The sequence below is a fragment of the Anarrhichthys ocellatus genome, unplaced genomic scaffold, assembly GCF_004355925.1.
Source record: "Anarrhichthys ocellatus isolate YVR2014 unplaced genomic scaffold, GSC_Weel_1.0 scaffold8, whole genome shotgun sequence".
Taxonomy (NCBI): Eukaryota; Metazoa; Chordata; class Actinopteri; order Perciformes; family Anarhichadidae; genus Anarrhichthys; species Anarrhichthys ocellatus.
The window spans coordinates 2,219,001-2,238,112 of record NW_022280038.1 but is presented as its reverse complement, the minus strand read 5'-3'; the positions used below and the strand labels follow the sequence as shown (position 1 = coordinate 2,238,112).

Here is a 19,112-nt window from a genome sequence, read left to right as displayed (position 1 = left end):
TGTGAAGTTACTAGTATAAACCACTTAGTGACCTGCTTAGTGATTCATAGTGAAAACTAAGTCTTACAAAAAATTCAATAGATTTTCATTCCTCTAGTTACATTTATAACTTGTAGTCTCATGGATTTGAAAACTTCTCCCAGGTGCCTCTTCACAGGAAAAAAAACCCACAAATTGTACTTTGACACAAGAACAAAATAAATCAGAGTGCTCAGTCTTACTCAGAGTTATGTCAATATGAAGAGGCCCCTGCAGCAGACTGGGAAACTTAAGGTATCTAGGGAATCCAAACTACAGGATGACTCACGGGTGTGAAGCGTACAATGTTCATGTAACCGAGGCCAGCACCTGAGGAGGACAAGATTGATGGTCGACAACAAAGAGGCAGATCCGGAGGCTTAGCAAGGGCACGAAGGGCAGGTAAACGGATATGATGTCGCACTGTTTTCTTTTACATTATCTTACCTTGAATACCATGTCAAGTACATGCATTTTAGTCAAATTAATCATGTAGTGTCGTAATCCATCACTATGAACAACGAGGCATGGATCTGAAGAGAAAGTATTAAATATTAATAAGCATTAAATCATATTTGGCAGCAAGTACTCGACCACATAAAGTGATCTTATCAGAAGCAACAATTATAGGACTTATAGGATTAGAGCTCTATTGAACTGGAGCCGTTGCAGTACAGACGACCCACTACGCTCAGTGCCACAGGACCCATCTGCTCATCCAGGAGAAGGTCTGCTGCTCCATGTATATATGAAGGGTGAATCTGGTGCCATATTGCTTAAGGCTACAGATTCATTAACCTTTCGAACCCCCCTCGGGGCTCCCTATTAATACCTGCATCTGTTGAGGGAGGGGAAAGATGTGACGGACACACTGTGCGATACACTCGGCCAGGTCATGGCTAGTTCACTGGACAGGGAGCCGCATGAATGCTAACCATTAGGCTAGCTTTGTGTAAACGACTGGGCTTTGTGCTCGGCAACCAGCTCCCAATAACTCATCCCTGCAAAGTGACTCGTCTCTCATTTAGTCTTTGGCAAGGACCGAGGCACTTATGGAGATAATCAGCAGCTGGGCAGCACCCTGTGACGAGAGCGCTATCACAGAGCTCGACATGAGGCTAGATTAGGCCGACGTCCAATCCATTAACAGTATCATGAGTATGTCCAAAGAGAAAGAGAACTATAAAAGCATTTGCATTTAATTAATCAGCTCTCAGAATTTGTTTTGCCAGGTTTAAGGGTGACTTTCTAAGACTGCCTCTCAAAGTCAGTAACTGCTCCAAACAGATATAAAAAAAGAGGAAACAGGATTAATTGTCGGGCGACATATTTGTCCTCGTCTTGCAATAATGTTAGGTAGACCCCCCCTCCCCCTGACCCTAAAATCAACATGGGTGCCGGTCACTATTCAGAGAGATTTATGGAGCTATTATGTTGAGCAGAAAAGCACTCAATAGGTGACTGACAAGGCAGAGACTGCCTGCTGTGCCTGCCATTATAACTCTCACTTATAGCAGTCTGCTTAGCCGAGTGAGCATTGCATGATTGGTTTAAATTCAACCAAGCGGGTGGCGGGGGGGAAGGTAAACCATTTCCCCCAAAGAATCAATGATTGGCTTTTCATAGACTGCGTTGTTTGTTAATGTATTACTAAGAACGAGCTGCAAAATCATTATCTTTTATCTAAAGTAAATATAATTATATATATATATAATAATATTAGCTTGTTGACGTCCTGTCCGCTCACTTGCTCCAAAGTTCAGCTCTTTTGGTGAATTTGCATGGCTTCACTGGTATATAAGATACTATAAAGTAGTGTTGGCCATGTCACTGGGAAAATGTATCCGTTCCTCATCACGTGTTACTGATTGAAACTTTACCAATAACTCACACACATAAGGAGTCAATCATCTCAGTCCAGCATTAGAGTTTGGAGGCATTCGTCATACTGATCATCAACAGCTAGCTTGATGTCCCGTCCTCACAGGAGTTCACATACTAGTCCAGACTCTGAATCCCATATTTAGCACCTGGTTTTGTTCAAAGTCTAAAGCATTAGAAAGAAAGCTGAGACAACACAACATGTAAATAAATCAAATTCCTCCACTTCTGGTAGATGCCAACTGCTTTCTTACACCTTTAGCCAAGCTATCTAGCACAGTCGCTCAACTGAACGCACAGATAACTGACTTCAACCAGTGACATCCGACTGTAAATCTGCGTATATAAAGGCTAAAAATACTGTGCAAGAGATAACATAGAACCGGTTAGATGTTGAAAATACAACTATTATCATCTTTTCTAGTAGCAAGGCTGTGCCGTTATCATCTGCACCAACAGTATATTTCAATATTGGAAAAAAAGACAGTAAAAGCAATGAGCCTCACGCTCCATGAAATCAGTTTTACTTTCATAAATCTCCGTGAAATCCTCGTTTCAATTGCATTCGGAGCAGCACGCTGACAAAGGGCTGATAGGGACTGACCGCTAAAGACAGAGCGATCTGCTGACACAGGGTAACAACCCTTCACATCTCTTGGCTCTACGTTTTGGGGACTAAATTCCACTTTTACAGCATCATAAGTTCCAAAATTTACTTTTTCCCCACAGCTAAACTTGCAGAGATTTTAGTCCATCTGATAAATATCAAATAAATAGATGATTTAGAACAAAAACAGGTACTCTTACTTTGTGAACTAACTGAATACTAAACCTTTTAAGGGGATTCTTCAGTCAGGGGTGGTAAAAGTAGTACTGTTATTTTCAAACAGTCTATGAAATAAAGCGCCATGTACTTTGTGTGAACAGGGGGTTCCACATTTCCTCTCATCTAGCCCAGCTGGGAATGGGACAGGGGGGGAGTGAAGAGGAAGGTTTAAGCTGAGAGACTGCTCCCAGCACCAAGAAAGCAGACTCCTAAATAAATCACGACTTGGTTAAAAATAAACTGTATAACTTTGAGTTTGTCTACACGGGTGCCAAAATGGCTCATTGCTTTCGTAGGAATGTACAGCAGCTCACAGGTAATATGTCTATTGGAGACAAATCTCCAGGATATCCTCTCAGAGGCCTTCGAGTAGTTTTTAATATGAACAACTTTGTCATAACATTCTGAACACAATACAGCCTTTACGAAAACATCCAGCCAGACATTGTTTTGTTTCACTGGTTTACTTTAAATGTCAACAGGAGTGAAGGAATCAATAAGACGTCAACTATTACAAATTGACCAAAAGCAGCTTGTTTTCTGCTTTCACTTTTTCTTCCAACAAACAGACACAGACACAAAATACAACCAGAGAGAGAAAATTGTTCTTTTATTGTCTCTTCAATATGCTTTCTACCGTGCAGGTAGAAAGCAGCCGAGGCCTCTGTGTGTCAGAGCTCAGCAGACAAGACTTTAACCCGGGATAAAATAAAAACCTTTATGCACGCTCCAACTTTCAGGTCTATAATATCGGACAGCTGCACAGATTCATTATCCTGATGCCTCACGGCAAAATGTGAAAAGAGACAAATCTCTACAAATGGCCCAAAAAAAACCCAGATCCGACACCCAATCAAGAGCCATTGATTGAACATATCCCTCACCATTTCCTCTATGCAAGTGTCTTTCTGTTAACGATAGCAAGCAGCTGATAATGTACATGTTGCAACCAACTTCTCACAAGAAAGAAGACAGATAAGAAGTATCTCAAAAAGTACTTTCAGACTTACTGTATATTTTGATGCAAACAAAAATGACACGTCTTCACCTTTTATTCAGCTAAATGATCAACTCCTGAATGCACATCTGAAAGCTTTGTAGTTGGAGTTTAGTGCCGAAAAAGGCAGACATCTTAAGATAGTGGGCTTTATTTCCTGGACACAACATTATCCGTCATCCTGCGTTCATTTGACAGTAATACCAAAGTGTCTGAGAATTGAAACCAACAGCATTTACTGAATTATTGATTCATACGTGTGATCCCAGGGTGATAATATCAGGATACTGACGTTTCCTGCATGTACTATCAATTATTCATTGAATCATCTTTCCATTGATAACTGGCTATAACGCATCCTGCCGTCGTATGTCCCTGGTGCATTCAAATGGTTCTGACTTTCAAACAACAAAATGATGGGAAAATACTGTATTATAAATTAGGACTTTACTCAAGAGGCATCAAACTTCCTACGAAGCTAAAGGCTATTCAGGTCATAAGACAATCACTTCCCACGACCTCGAAATGACTCACTCACTGGTGGTTCAAACCGCCATCCGGTAAAAGTGAATATGGATCAAAGCTTCCTTTTAGCATAACAGACACAAAGTGTACTTACTAAACTAGAGAGCACTCACTGACGGCATGTTCAATGTGCTATTTCAGGAACAGACAATGTGTAGAATTGCTTGATCTGCTTCCAGAAAGATGCGTGGTCGCTATGCGAACAGGAAATATGAAAATAAAACAGAGAACGCCATTTTGCACAAAAACAAAATGACTGGAGTTAATCAATGCATGTTTAAATTTCAGTCTTAATGTGAGTAAGACAACCTGGTGTTAATCTGCTCATAATCAGATTATTGAATGCGTATCCCCTCTTGTTCCACCTCTTTGCATCAAGCTTCCTTATGATAATCAGGTACAAGGCTGGACATTGAATATGCCCTAATTGGCTTTGCGTGACCCTGAGCCACCAGACAGGTCTGTGTTAATTGTGACTACGTGACTAGACTACCTGCACCGTTCCCATGATCCCATCACGCCTGTGTCTGAGTCAAAGGCATTCATTAAAACGCAGCAATGACTCAGATTCTACATCCCTCTACGTTATCTTCAGGTTGGCAACGCAACTTGACTTTCTGCAGCATCTGCTACACATGCTTTATACACACATTGTTGAAATCAAGAGCAAAGAGCGTGAAGTGACGCCACTTTAAGAGTGATCCAAAGCTCGAATAGGTTTTGAGGAATATTCAAACTCCCCTTTCCATTTGTGCACATACTGCTCAGCATGGCCACGCAGGTAGGAGCAATTATCATTTCAAAAGAGCGAGTGAAGCAGAACTGGCAGAGGAGATAAGTGCTTAACGGTGAGTTGGGGGGGGTCACTTTATTCCCTATGATACAGAGTTGCCCTTGCCTCAAATGATTCAAGCCTGACGGGGGAACAGTGGGAGATCGGTTCTTGAAAAACTCGCAAAGCGTCAATAATGAGCTTTGCGTGTCAGTCAGAATACAGTGTGATAGAGGGCATCATTTCCCAGAGTCCGAACACAACCCGGTTGCAGAAACTATGGGAATCTCTGGAGATGTGCAAGCCACTTATAAGGAAATCACTCTTCTGCATCTGAAAATGACTGCTATTAGACTACAAACTCACTGGAAAACAGATTTCACCAATCTTTTCTTTTGTTTATTATGTGCATCCCGGTTGCAAAGCTCTCCACACTTTTAACCTGATGGTCCATTTAGACTAATGTAGTGCGCTGACCAATCAGGAAATCCTCATGATTACAGCCGAACATTTTGCTTCTGGGGGGGGACATAACAAAATAGAGAGAGGAGTTTAGATTTCCACGTGCGTAAAGCCCTACAGCTCGACAGACTGCAACTAAAAGCGTGAGCAGTGAGAAGAGAAAATGCTTTTTATTCCCCCGCCACTCTGGTCTCCTTGAGAAGTTGTAGCAAAGATGTACAGGGAACACTGTTGCCATCAAACACTGCAAATGGCCACAACAGAGGACAACATCTCATTCATCCACTGAGTTGATGATGATGATGATGATGTCAGTCACGTCTGCGAACAAACTCTGTGGCGTGACAAAGGAGAGTGGAAGATTCACAGTCATGTAATCGCAGAATAGAGGCCTTTGTGAGGTCTGGACCCCGCTGTGTTAGCATCACAGCTCATCTGCTAATTACGCCATCAAATCCAGAGACTTGGCCATCCATAGTGGGCTGTTCATCTCATGACTTAAACATCGAGTTGGGGGGGGCGGGGCACGATTAATCCCTGCAGTTAAACCGGTGTGAGGACTCATTTCTTTACTCGATTTGACAGGCAGGGCGATAGGATTTAAAAGTGTATCAGATGACAATATTTAGTTTCTGGCCCTTTGTTCACCTTGTCAGACCCACACAGTGCAATCCCGTCAGCATGTTCAGGTATGAACGCTGATGATCTTAACGACAAGCCTTGATCACAGAACAGTTCTCATTCCCATCCCAAGTGGGAACATGACACAGTTTGGCGGAGCCATTTGTCTGGTTTGCCACCTCATGGCTGTTGGCGGTTTACTCTCTGCAAATATGTCGACATCAAAAGGAACAGCTGAAGCACTTCTGCTTTGTTTACTGTCAGGGGCTCCGTCTTTGTCTTTGTGAGCAGTCTCCGCCAATAAAGGAAGTAATAAGTCAACAGTGTGGTCCCTCCTGGCAACAATCCCACTGATAATAGCTGATACACGGGACAGATAAGGAATGGTATCAGCATCAATTTATTCACCTACAATAGTTAGGCGAGTTAAGAAAAGAACTGGAGATGATTAGAAAGATGGATTACATTAGAATGAAATGATTTCCAATGAAAATGTAATAGAAGAGGGCTCTTAAATTTTCCTCCCCAGCATCAATATTTTATTTTAATCCTTTGAAATGTGAAGAAAACTGCAACACTTCCCCTCCCCAAATAAATCATAATACCTAAACTGTAATCTTTAAAATCGGTACAACTTATTTGATCCTGTACAGTGTTTATACAGTCCCTTATATACACACACATTAGTATGCTTGAATCAATACATGCTTGTAGTTTTATATCGCATCACATGAAATATACCCGATGCCCAACAAGTAGGAAATCAAAGTGGACACATGGATGGAAGCACAAAGTTTGTTAATGTGTTAGAATAGAAGCTTTAAAAAAGGGAAAGTCCACCCCAAAATAAAAAATACATACAGTATCTCTATCTCCAAAACTAAGCAAAAATATGCATTTTGATTTTGGAGTGAACTGTCCCTTTAAGAAGGACGTTTAAAAAGAAATACAACTTCTGTATTCCCTTCAGTAAATTGCTTGCTTATCTCTTATAAGCAATAAAGGACACTTTTCTATAACTGCAAGCGTATAATAATGTCCCCTCCGGGCCACATGCAACAATACAAGTTCTTTGTTTGTATAGCAAAATAATATGGTTGCATTTTGTAATTTCCTATATAAATACTGAACCACAAGACTATCTTGGGGGCCAAATAAAAACACAATAACTGCATCCATATCACTCCAATTGAAGTAGAAGATGTCGTTATCGGCAAAGTCACAAGGAAAAACATTCCAGGCACACAGAAAGTCTGGTTTCCATTACTAAAGTCACAGTTTATCCTTTTCTCTAGATTTCTGTCAAAACAAGAGGAGGAAAAACGGGGAAGACGTTCATTTCTCTCTGAAGAGGAACATGTTACATAATATATTTCCATCCAAAGACAGCCACCTTTGTGAAGGCCTCATCCAAGTCGATGCAGAGGGCACTTCTGACAAACTCAAACACTCTCAGTCCGACACAGCGAAGGGATATAAACCTGTCTTGCAGGCTGCGCCCAACTACAGATAAACACAGGTCTGTCACGTCTCAACTTTATTACGCGAGTGTGAACACGCTTCTCTGGAACACGCTTCTCTGGAACACGCTTCTCTGGAACAGCACAACTAAAAGGAATACTAGAAATACTGTAGCTCTAATTTAAGTTTATAGTTAATCCTCTCAAACCTTTCTCCTCTGCTCAATCTCAGACGTACTTGAACATTATGAGACTGTATATTATTGCATTAATCTTTCATTCAGTGCCCAAATAAAGAACACAAATAATATTAAGTTACATGTTGAGTCTCCAGTGTAAACGGAGCAGAAACCACATTCAGTGAATGACAGCGTACTCTGTGCACGCTAGATAAATTTGCTAAACAGCATAAAGCAAATATACAGTATGTCTTTCAGGACTTGAGTAATCCTGTGGTTGAGCGTGTGTGGACATGCAGCTACAGACTCGGGTCCTGTGTGAACAGTGATGACAACAGTCTCATACAGACGAGTTAAAATGCAAGTGGAACACATGGTGTTACTATTAAAAACAGATTTGTTTGTGCAGTAATGGCAGAGTGGGCTGAAAGAGAGCAACAAGGGAAGGTGGAAAAGGCAAAATTAGGGAAATAAATTTCAGGCTCATCTTCGTGGCCCCAGAGGGGAATCACCTGCATTCAGAGCCCTCCTTTGGCCCAACATCTAAACCTGGCCTGGCCCACCTTTCTACAGGACCTGCAGGTCATACTGAATATGAATGGCCTTGCAATGGGCAGACAAAGCTATGTGTAGACACAGCAGAGGCAGTCAGCAAACTGGCTACAGCCAGGTTCCAGTGAATGCAAATGTGAACAATTAAACTTTATCGCCCATGTGTAAAAGCAAGGTGTGACTTTTCACAGTTTACATTGCATTAACGCAACAAGAATTCTTGCAGACTCCTCAAACTGTCGTGCCTTTCCCTGCAAAATGTTTTAGTGGCAGGAAATAAAAACTAGATGCCTTTTTTTTTTTTTTTTTTAAACACATTGATTGTTTTATTTGGGATGGACAACAAACCCTTTGAGACCCATCTGCATGAACTCTACTCAGCTGATGGAAGGGCAGCTTGGCTGGCTTCACGCCCATTAAAATGACTGTTTCCCCGACATCTACACACTGATCAGCAGGCCGCACAGGGACCCTAAACATTTAAGTTCTCATCAGATTGTACTGAGCACATCCAGCCCCTCTGGACACTACATGGGATATCACTAACCTTTTGGGGGTTAAATACAACCAGAGTGTACTCTCCTCCCCTTCCAACTCTTTTACCACAACCTCTCCACATGCTGACCATTCCTCTGAAGTTGTTACAGTGGGTGGAGTGCTGGGTGGAGTCTGTGTGTTTGTTTTGAGTGTTCGAATGTGTGCGTGATTGCGTGGGCGGGGGTTCAGTATGTGCATATGAGAGTGTTTTTCAGAGAAAGAGAGGGAGGATGGGGCAGAAGTACTTCCAGAGAAAAAAAGGTTTGTTTACGGTAAGAGAGGCAGAAACTATCAGTGTTACTTATACCGTATCACACTCTGGTTAAGGGGAGCAGAAGAACAGCAGAGGCCCAAAGGGGAGAGACTGTTTCAAGGGTCAGTCAGATTCCAACAAAGCACATCAGCATCATGTAAACACTGAACCAGGCTTCGGTTCACACGTAACCTCCACATCTGGTCCATCCGTTTAGGATAAAATACAAATTTTATAAGCACTCATGGTTTGAGCTTCAGAGAAAGAGAAGAAAAAGATCATTTATCCAGAGTGGATTTATACTTGTACGTATATTGTATATAGCTGTTAAATATTTATACCTACATCTGTTCTACTTTTTTTTGCTGCCCTTTTTTATTCTTATATATATTTTTCCTTGTTTATTGTAAAATAGTGTATTGTATGTACATTGAGAGCGGAGTGGAAACCAGAGACAAATTCCATGTATGCGTACGCATACATGGCCAATAAAGCTGATTCTGATTTGTTTCGTAGCAATGCAGAGTGGTTTGGGAGGCATAACAGATGCCAGCAGGGATAAGAGGAGGTGGCTATTTGGAAGAGAATTACAGGAAACAAGCATGGTGTCATTAAGCAAGTGTAAAGTTGGACAGAGTCCACTCTAAAAGGCTCTACATGGTGCTCACAGACCTGTGTGATTAAACAGGCCTAAAACAGCAACACTTTTGCCAATGTTACTTTAATTGTGGTGAAAATAAAGCAGAGCCAAAGCAACAGATACGTTTCTTGTTTGTAGTTTCTTTGGGCTGAATGCAAATAAGCAGCTGTTTACCCACATAGGTATACTAGACTGTCCACCTACTTGCAGACTTGCCAACAGTGCTTCAAATCACTGATAACGCTGCAAATTTAATTACGTTTTAACTACGATTTATAAATTATATTTTGGGGATTTTGCTCAGTGGCAAACAGACAATGTGCACATCAGACCCTCATTAAGCACATCCTTGATGGAAAAGACATGTAAAGCAGCTCTGAAGTGAAGAACAGAAGCCTATTCAGGAATAAACTCAAATGATGGATTAATATCGACTATCATGACTCAAAATACTAGCAGTTTCTCAGAAAACCTTAATTGACGCTTAACAACTCCCATATTAGAATAAATTGCTTCCGCAATTTACATATATGCCAGACTAAAGACGTCCACAAAGCAATCTTTCCCCACAAAGAAAACACGAAAGCACTTGATTCAGACGCGATTCATTCACTCCGTCTCATATCTCGCCGTTGTAAAGGTGTTCAAACTTGAAAACCGAAGAAGACCGAGCAGGCAAAAAGACCTTACCATCCACGAGCTGCAGCCCAATAAAAAAAAAAAAAAAAAAAAAATTTTAAAAAATCGGTCACCGCTCAAGTCTTCACAGTCGTTGGAAAAAAATGTCGACAAAACAGGAACGTAACACCATTTAAAATCCGTGAAGTGCGTTCAAGATTGAGCACGTAGAATCCCGTGAGTGTGTCCGCGAAGTGAGGTCCATCATCCGAGCAGCTGAAGACGAGCCTCCGTTACTACAGACTGAAGACGCTGGTCGCTTTCAAGCTGAACTTTAGCTCCTCCCACAGCGCACGCTGCCTGCAGCAGCAGCAGACTGTGTATAAAGAGCCCGAAACGCACATGGTCACTGATTGCCTCCAAATCACATCAAGTAAACCAAAGGAAGAAAATATCACCTAAATTCCAGACTATATGTTCAGTTTTCCCTCTATGTGGGGGGGAAAGCCTAAAGTAGCCTACAAGTGTTTCTATGCAAAAGCAGGTCAAAATACAAAAAACGTATTTACTATATAAATCGTAATGTAAAAATGTGTTATTGGAAATTATTTGTTGCCAAGAGCTGCAAGTACTTATGCAAATATTGTGAAGGCATTTGTCCAAACCTGAAAGTAAGAGGAAAAAAAAAAACAGGTTTTGTTGTTTGTTTTTTCATCTAGTTAATAAAAGTGTAAAAATTCTCCAAATCGCAGTGGGGCACAGAAGGTTGTATGTCCTTTAACAATAAAAGCCCAGAGTACCCTGTTCACAAATGCAAAGGTTGGCCAAAAATGCAGCAAATTAATTTTCCTGGACAAGAAAAAAATATGAATACACACAATCTGTAAAGATATTTCCTACAGTACGCTGTCAACATTGTATAGGAGTAGTGGATCCAGCTATGCATTTTTGTTTCGAAACAAATTCTTAAAGTATTTATCAAATGTGTTTTGCATTATATGGTGTTATGCATTATATAGAAGTGAAGTGACTCAAATCTTACAGCCACTTCTGTCATATTCTGACAGTGACAGTGGTTTGTTTTCTGAGAACATCTTTTCCTGCTCTCTTGTCTTTGGTAGTGTTGTTCCTTTTCACTTTTCTCGGGGCTCCCTGCAGCCGTCAAGCAATGAATGACAACTGAGAGCGTCCACCACAAAGAGAATTACAAGGGATTATGTACGAAGGCAAAGACTTGAACACAACCAGACTCAACCATTCATGTAATCTCTTTTTTTTTTTTTTGCCCCCAAAAGAATAATAAGAGCGGTGGACACATGCAGTTCTCCTTCAAAAGCTCGAAACGACAGACCGCCTCGCCTCAACTTCTCCTCTGGACGACACAAAACAAATTCTCATGCATAACACACAACCATTCTTCACACCCGCATTGGAGAAGATGACATTAATAATTAGTGTCTAGCTCCTTGCTTCCAGTGACAAGTGACAATGTGAGAATTTGTCAGATAGTTTGACTGTTAACACCAAGAAATGCGATGACAGTAACCCAGCCATCTGCTGAGCGCTTGAGGCTGCATCCTGATGGCCCGGTCTGACAGAACTCTGACACTTTATTCTGAAAATATTGTCACTCTCTGACTGGTTTTGCATGACTGTGCCTCAGACAAAGCAAAAGCCAACCACTCCCAACTGGAAAAATGTGTGACAGGTGGGGGTTAAATCAATGACATGTAATTCTCTCTGTCCCTGTCTTTCTTTTTCTTTGACTATAGGCAAGTCTCTCTCTCTCTCTCTCTCTCTCTCTCTCTCTCTCTCTCTCTCTCTCTCTCTCTCTCTCTCTATTATATGTTTTCTGATAGACAGACGCCAAATCAAGGCTGCTCTCCTTTATCTGCCAGGCCCTCAGTAATCCCTCAAATTCAATCAAGGATTACTTTACTTCTGAGAAGATTAAAATCATCCAACTTGTACAAAAGTCAGGGTTGCAACAACAGGGAGGTGGATGTACCACTCAGCAGTATGAATTCCCCTACAAATGGGTGGAATTTACTCTATTGCTTTTCTATTTGTTCTGCAGTGATATTTGGTTAATTAACATACAAATACATTAAACTACCCAGTCCCCCAAATTGAGATTAAGTTATTCAAAAACAAATGGATACAAAATTACAAGTGCAAGTTAGCCTCTATCTCACACTAAAAAAAAAAAAGGAGAAAAAATAAAGTGGTGCGCTGCCAGACGTTGGCTCCCCCAAAATGAAGATGCAAAAACAAGATGCTGAGTATAGCTCTGCAGCTCTGGGTGAATCACTTTGATAAGAATTAAGTGGCCTCCTGGTAATGAGCACGCCGGGGTTTATTTGGAGCATTTTACACTTTGAAGAAATCATTTTACGAAAAAAATACATCACTTCAAGCTGTTTTTAAGTCCTGAAGGTTGAATTTCGCAAACGCTCCGCGGTCGTTGATCACATCACCCTTAATCTGCCGCTGCACTCAAATAATATCCCCTTGTGGTGGCACGCAAACGCACCAGGAAGCATATTAAGGTCACGGCCACCCATGGAGCTTTTACTGGGGTTAAGTGTATGACAGACTCTTTCAGTAATACACAACACCAGATTTGGAGAGTGTTTTGTGAATGTCTCCACCCAATAGGCTTTGGTCAATGAGATCAAGTCATCGGTTCATCTTTCATCATCCGGCTCAAATGCACTCTAAATTTAGATGACCTTGATTGTGTGCAGTGATTAGCGTCAGCTGCATGGGCGACAAAAATATGAACTTGCAAATGTGAAAATTGAGATTGAGAGGTTTTAAAAATGACTTGATTAGTGAATTATGAAGTGTAATTTTTAGCTATGGTAGCAATATGGCTTCAGGGATTTTTGGTCAGTTTGTCAGTTAACCGCTTTGGTCCCCAGACTGAAATATCTCAACAACTATTGGATGGATGGCCATGAAATTTGGTACAGATATTCATGGTCCCAAGAGGTAAATCCAAATGGCTTTGATGATCTTCTGGATTTTCATGTAGCGCTATCTAGGCTTACTTTGTGTTGAGTGATAATTAGCAGATGTTGACAACTATGATGGTGAAATCGGTAAACATTATACTAAACATCAACATGTTAGCATGCTGACATACTTTACTACAGCACAGCCTCACAATGTAGGTGCAGGTGCCTCCCACAGAGCTAACAGCACTATGACTCATCCCCGTGTCCACGACTTGTCCCACTCTAACAGTACCAAAAATGTCCCCACATCGTAGATGCCCTCTCTGTCGCTCTCTCTCTCTACACAGGAGGCCTTGTCTCTTCACACTGATGATTCATGACTATTCAACTGATGCAGCACACCGAACTGAAAGTGCCGCATTCGTTTCCCCTATAAATGATCCTGAGTCTAGTACTTTGACAGGCTGGTTATATATCATGGGTGGAAATGACTTGCTGTTTTGATATCTTCAAAATAAAACTGCAAATGCTGTTTTATGCACATTTGGGAAACCAACAGAAACTGATGTTTGTTGGACCAGATGTCAGTAACATTTGTGCAAATGTGAAACCATCATCATACATTTAGAGTTTGACTAATGGCGACCCACATTACTCAGCCAATGAACTATTTTGAACCCTGATATAGTGTAAATCAAAATGGCAAATAATCATATTTTGTCACTTACCTCTAATATCTAGTCATGCAGAGAGTTGTGTTCACATCAACAAAAGATGACATTTGTATTGATGATTTTATGCAAGCATGTTCACCCTGACAATGCTAACATGTTGATGTTTAGCACGTGCCATGTTCACCATCTTAGTTTAGCATGTTAGCATGCAAACACACGCTAATTAGCAAATAACTCTGTGTCCCAACTTCATACTAGGCTTAATACAGATTCTAAGCAGGTTTTTAGTAGCTATGTACTGGAAAAGTAATTATTTGAGTGAACTGTTGAAGCCATACAAATGTATATAAGAAGGTTAAAGCGCCTTATTTTGTTGTTAAAGTTAACCAAGTAAGTTTGTTGACTAAACCTAAGGACTACTTTTCCAAAATGCAATTCACAAAGGAAATGAAGGGAGCAGCCAACAGCTGAAAAAGATTAAACAAATTTTGGGCGGAGGTGAAACAGCTCCAAAACATTTTAGAAAACAGGAAAATAAGTATTACATTCATAATGGAGAGTATGAGTTTTTATAATGACACCACAAATAAAATTCCTTTCCCCTTTATTGTATTTGAGTCAAGGCAGAGATATCAGGCCCACAATACCCCAAGATCTGAGCACACAAAACTATACGCATGGCTAGACACCATTAGAGGTATGTGAGAGAATATGTTGTTTTTTTTTGTAATTTGTACGAACTGACCGTTTAAGAAACCACAGAATGTGCCCATGTCGTGGTAGAGTTGTTGGTAACAGCCGGAGAGACCGCATCAATGAGAAAAAAGAGAGTAAATCACTGTTGCCGCAGGTGGCAGCTCATGTCCATATCAAAGACAGCCTTCCCATCCATCCCTGCAGCCTCATAGCCACCTCTCCTGTCTCTCTCTCCACCTGATACATGTCAGAAGTAGGCCTGTGTTTATAGTGACAGGGAACAAATTAAACAGGAGATGAAAAACATGTCATCTGCTTTAACTGGCTCTTTCAATCCTGACATGTTCAATCATCCCAGGGTGAGTTTTTCATGGTTTTTGGTTCCCCCATATAATTATAGCTTAAGCATTGGTAAAGAGGTTTACCAGCTAACCTGTCAACACAGCTCGTCATAGAAAATAATATGTAAAACTTGACAAAAGAAAAAACTTGAATTAAGCTGAAGATGTGGCAGGAAAGAAGGATGACCAGTAGTGGTAAAATTACAAAAAGTAATACGCACAAACAAAGAAAAACAGATAAAGACAGAGCCCGACATGTGGCAAAGATTAAGAAATGGACTCGAACCCTTGACGCTACGAGGAGATACTGGAGCTAGCTGAACTGTTTGGATGCATCTTTATCTTCCATAAAGATATCTGCTGTCTGACAGCTTCTGTGCACACACCGGGGGAAGATGTTATGAGATTATTACATGTAAATGTGGTCCGGTTTTCTCCTGAGAGCTTGGGGGAAGTGACGTCAGTGACGGCCAGCGCAGTTAAAATGAAGAAGTCAGTGTGTGTGTGTGTTTGCTCAATACATGGATTTTCTTTGTCTGCCTCTTTCTCTGTGGTTTTCAAGCAGGGAGGCTGTGGATGCCGCAGTAGGAGGGCATAGGTGAAGGTCCCGCACAGCTGCACAGCGGAAGGGGGAAGGCTGCGGAAGACAGACTCCAGGCACTGGGAATGAATTAATGAGTTTCTGATTTCTTTATGAATTTATGAATTTATCAGCACAAAGAACTTTATTAATCTTGACATTAAATATATAGCATAGTGTTAAAGGAGAATATCATTAAATGTAACAAATTGCCTTGGTGTTTCTTAGGTCTAAAGGCAGGTTTATTCATTAAGTGTTTTGAAATTAAAAGCCAGAAAATCTAAATTTGGACCTGCGCCATCGAGGTTTGTGTTACAAAAAAACTGCTAACAGACAGAAGGAAAGCTGCTTGGATAGCAATGCAAGATATTAGTAATCCTACACAGGTATTTTAGTAGTTGTAGTAGTGACAATAGCACAAATGTAAAGTGTAGGGACAAACAAATTTGCAGACCCACAGCCTTTTAGTTTTAAAGTATTCATTGTTTTTTTTCCCAATGCAGTTACACATTGGACTGAATTAGATTTTGGAAGTTAGAGGTGGTAGTATTCCTGACATTTTGTGGACAGTTTGGATGAAATAGTTCATCAGTGTTTTCACTGCTTTCAGTAGAACCAGAGCAGCTATTGGTCTGTTTTTTCCACAAGAAAGCCCCACATCATCACATGTTTCACTCTTGGGAATACTTGTGGCGTTTCTGTTTAGAGCAATTTGGAGAAAAAAAACTCAAACCTTCACAATCAGATTAAAAAAATTACAGCTGACAGTATTCATGTTCAACATATGTGAGGGCAATAAAACAGTGACTGAAAGGTACGTGAATCTCTTTCTCTGCTGTAGTCAGGATCCAAATTGGTCACACAGCTGGCAGAGTCGATGAAACATTGATTGAATCGACCTTTTTAACTTTCCTCGTCTTTCACAATTCTACCTTGAGTGAGCTCAAATGTTCATATTCACTTCGGTTGATTCGGTTTGACGTCAGCACACCCGATGAGGGCATTCACAAAATGAACAGGTTCAGTCAGCATCGTTCATAATAATACCAAGAGCACAGGTTCTGCAACCTCAACTTCTCAAAGGCAGACTGTGTGACAAAACAGATGAGAGAAGAGACTCCACGCCATCAGAGGATGATCTAGTAACAGATGAACTGCTTCAGGGAGAATATTAACATTTAGATTTTCTGCCAGGTCACAAAGTGCAGCGTATGAGCGCATTATTAGCTCCCAGTCTTACTTCTAAAGGTCTTTGGGGCAGTGGGGAGACACAATGTTTTTGTTGGCTGTAACGGCATTCAAACAGTAAGAAATCAATAATCTATCTCAGTATGACCACACGCTAACCTTTTAAGCACCCAAATAATGCTTTAACCGCCAAAAGGAACTGGATATGCACTGTGCTTTCCCAATCCCTGTTGGTTTATTAGCTTGTTGTTGGACCACCATCCTAATTACTTTCCATTTATGCCTACAGAGAGTATGTCAGAGTTAAACAGCCTTGAGGAAGAGCTGTTTCATGTGCTAATCATTGATTAAAAAAAGAATCCACCAACATATTTGCAAACACTGTTCCATGAGGGCCTGCGGAGAAATTGAACAAGGCCAGCTGATTTCCAAAATATCTTTGTGGGTTTCATCCTTTCTATGTGGTTATAGCTGCAATCATTGATAAGAATGAGCGAGTTGAAAAGCATTGCAAAGCTAATTTGTTTGTTGGTTAATTGAACGGCATGCAGATTATCTGGCAGAGAAAACATATTGTTTGGTTTGCTGCCAATGATTTTGATGGATTATTCCTTCCCGGTTTACTAGATTGAATTATGGATCCCTGTGATGCATTAATCAACTAAACAGGATGGAGATACTTAGAAATGAACCAAAATAGGGTATTTATATTGAAATGGAAAAAACAGTGAATCATGTCTGGCTTCTTCTCAGCTCCATGTGATATGGAAATGGAAAAACATCTGGATGAATTAGTTATGAGAGTGTCCACATGTGGAGTAGACCAACTATTATAAAATATTAACATTTCAACACACTGGATGTAAGAGGTTAGGTTGCAGTACAGTGAATACACAAAATTCAATTTGGTCAACCTCAAGAAAGAAAAATGCAGCAGTGACTTCACTCCTCAGATACATTATCATTAATCTGCCATTTAGCAGTCAAACGCTTTGACAATAATATAATTAGTTTTCCTATTAGACTGAATGTCATTGAGCCTTACAGTGAAAGAGCTGCAAGGCACATAACGTGGAAGGAGAAGAGAGCACTGCAAGTGTCCAAATGTCACAGGTGCACGAGTTCACACCACATGCACACACCCTGTTTTGTCAGTGACACAACAGGAACAATCTATACGTACATAATGAGACTGTCAGGTCTTTATTGTAGACAAAATATCCTCCCTATGCAGCGGGCAAGAGTCAGAATAAACGAAACCATCACAGGAACTTAATGCAGGAGCAGCATTGGTTTAAATGCGTGGGATTCCTTCCCTCCTTCCCTCCTTCCCTCCTTATCTCAATGCAAGGTGACTGACATTTAAAAAAAAGGAACCCAGATAACACATTGGAGCATGTTTAGTCTTCATAATTCATACACACACATAAAAACAAACATGTGCACCTCACCACAGCTCCCAGCACCTTACTAGGACACAGACACACAATTAGCCAAGACCCGGACTGAATGCAATCTATTGCCATGGCACCCTGCGCCTAGATGACCGGTATCTGTAGTAACTGAGCAACCTCACACCACTTCATCCCTCCAAGCACACGCTCAGCTGCGAGCCTCCCCTCCCAGGCTGCAGTGGCAGCAATGCCTACCGGTGTTTGTCCGCCACTCTCTGCAGAAAAATAACCCCCCAGCTTCCTCTCATCCTATTGTCTTATTGTGACCCACTATCGCCTGCTGTCATAAGAGAAAGGAGGGACTCACCATGCTTTCCCCCCACGGCGGAAGACAGGAGGCAGGTGGAGCGAGCAGAGGCTGCAGTGGCGGAGGAATCCCCCCGGTAGTGTATGTGTAAAAGTGTGTGAGAGGGAGCGTGGAAGTGTGCGTGTGTGTGTGTGTGTGCGTGTGTGCATGTGTGTGTGTGTGTGTGTGTGTGCAGGGAGTCAGAGCTGATCCAGCAGATGCAGATGGGAGCTACCAATAGAATGAGGAGAAGGAGAGAGAGGGGAGTGGGTGAGAGACGGAGGGAGGGAGAGGCAGCAGAGGAGGGGTCTGATAGCATTACATCATGGACTAGGGAATGGTAGGTTTGCAGGAAGGGGGGTGGGCTACGGGCGGGGGAAGGTGTGTTTGTGTGAGAGTGTGTGTGTGTGCGTGTGTGTGTGTCCTTGTGGTTGTGTTTGTGTCTGCATCACCATCACTGTATATTCTCCCTCTGCAGCGGACCACAGGATGATTAAAGATTGTGTCCATGCTGCATACAGTGCAGTGTCGTCACGGTGGCTGCACCTGTGTGTGTGTGTGTGTGTGTGTGTGTGTGTGTGTGTGTGTGTGT

At 41.3% G+C, this 19,112-nt stretch overlaps 1 protein-coding gene across 2 annotated transcripts in view; it reads right to left on the bottom strand.

Moving 5' to 3' along the window:
- The window catches only part of sema4bb (sema domain, immunoglobulin domain (Ig), transmembrane domain (TM) and short cytoplasmic domain, (semaphorin) 4Bb), a 48,521-nt gene extending 29,740 nt beyond the window's left edge, over positions 1-18,781 (bottom strand). The window contains exon 1 of one of the 2 annotated variants that reach the window (XM_031848341.1): positions 18,542-18,781. The gene's annotated coding sequence lies outside the window, so the exon portion shown is untranslated. Of the gene's footprint in view, positions 1-10,413; positions 12,042-18,541 lie in introns of those variants that run through there. The other variant, XM_031848342.1, reaches the window with a different exon arrangement.
- Positions 18,782-19,112: the final 331 nt, after the last annotated feature.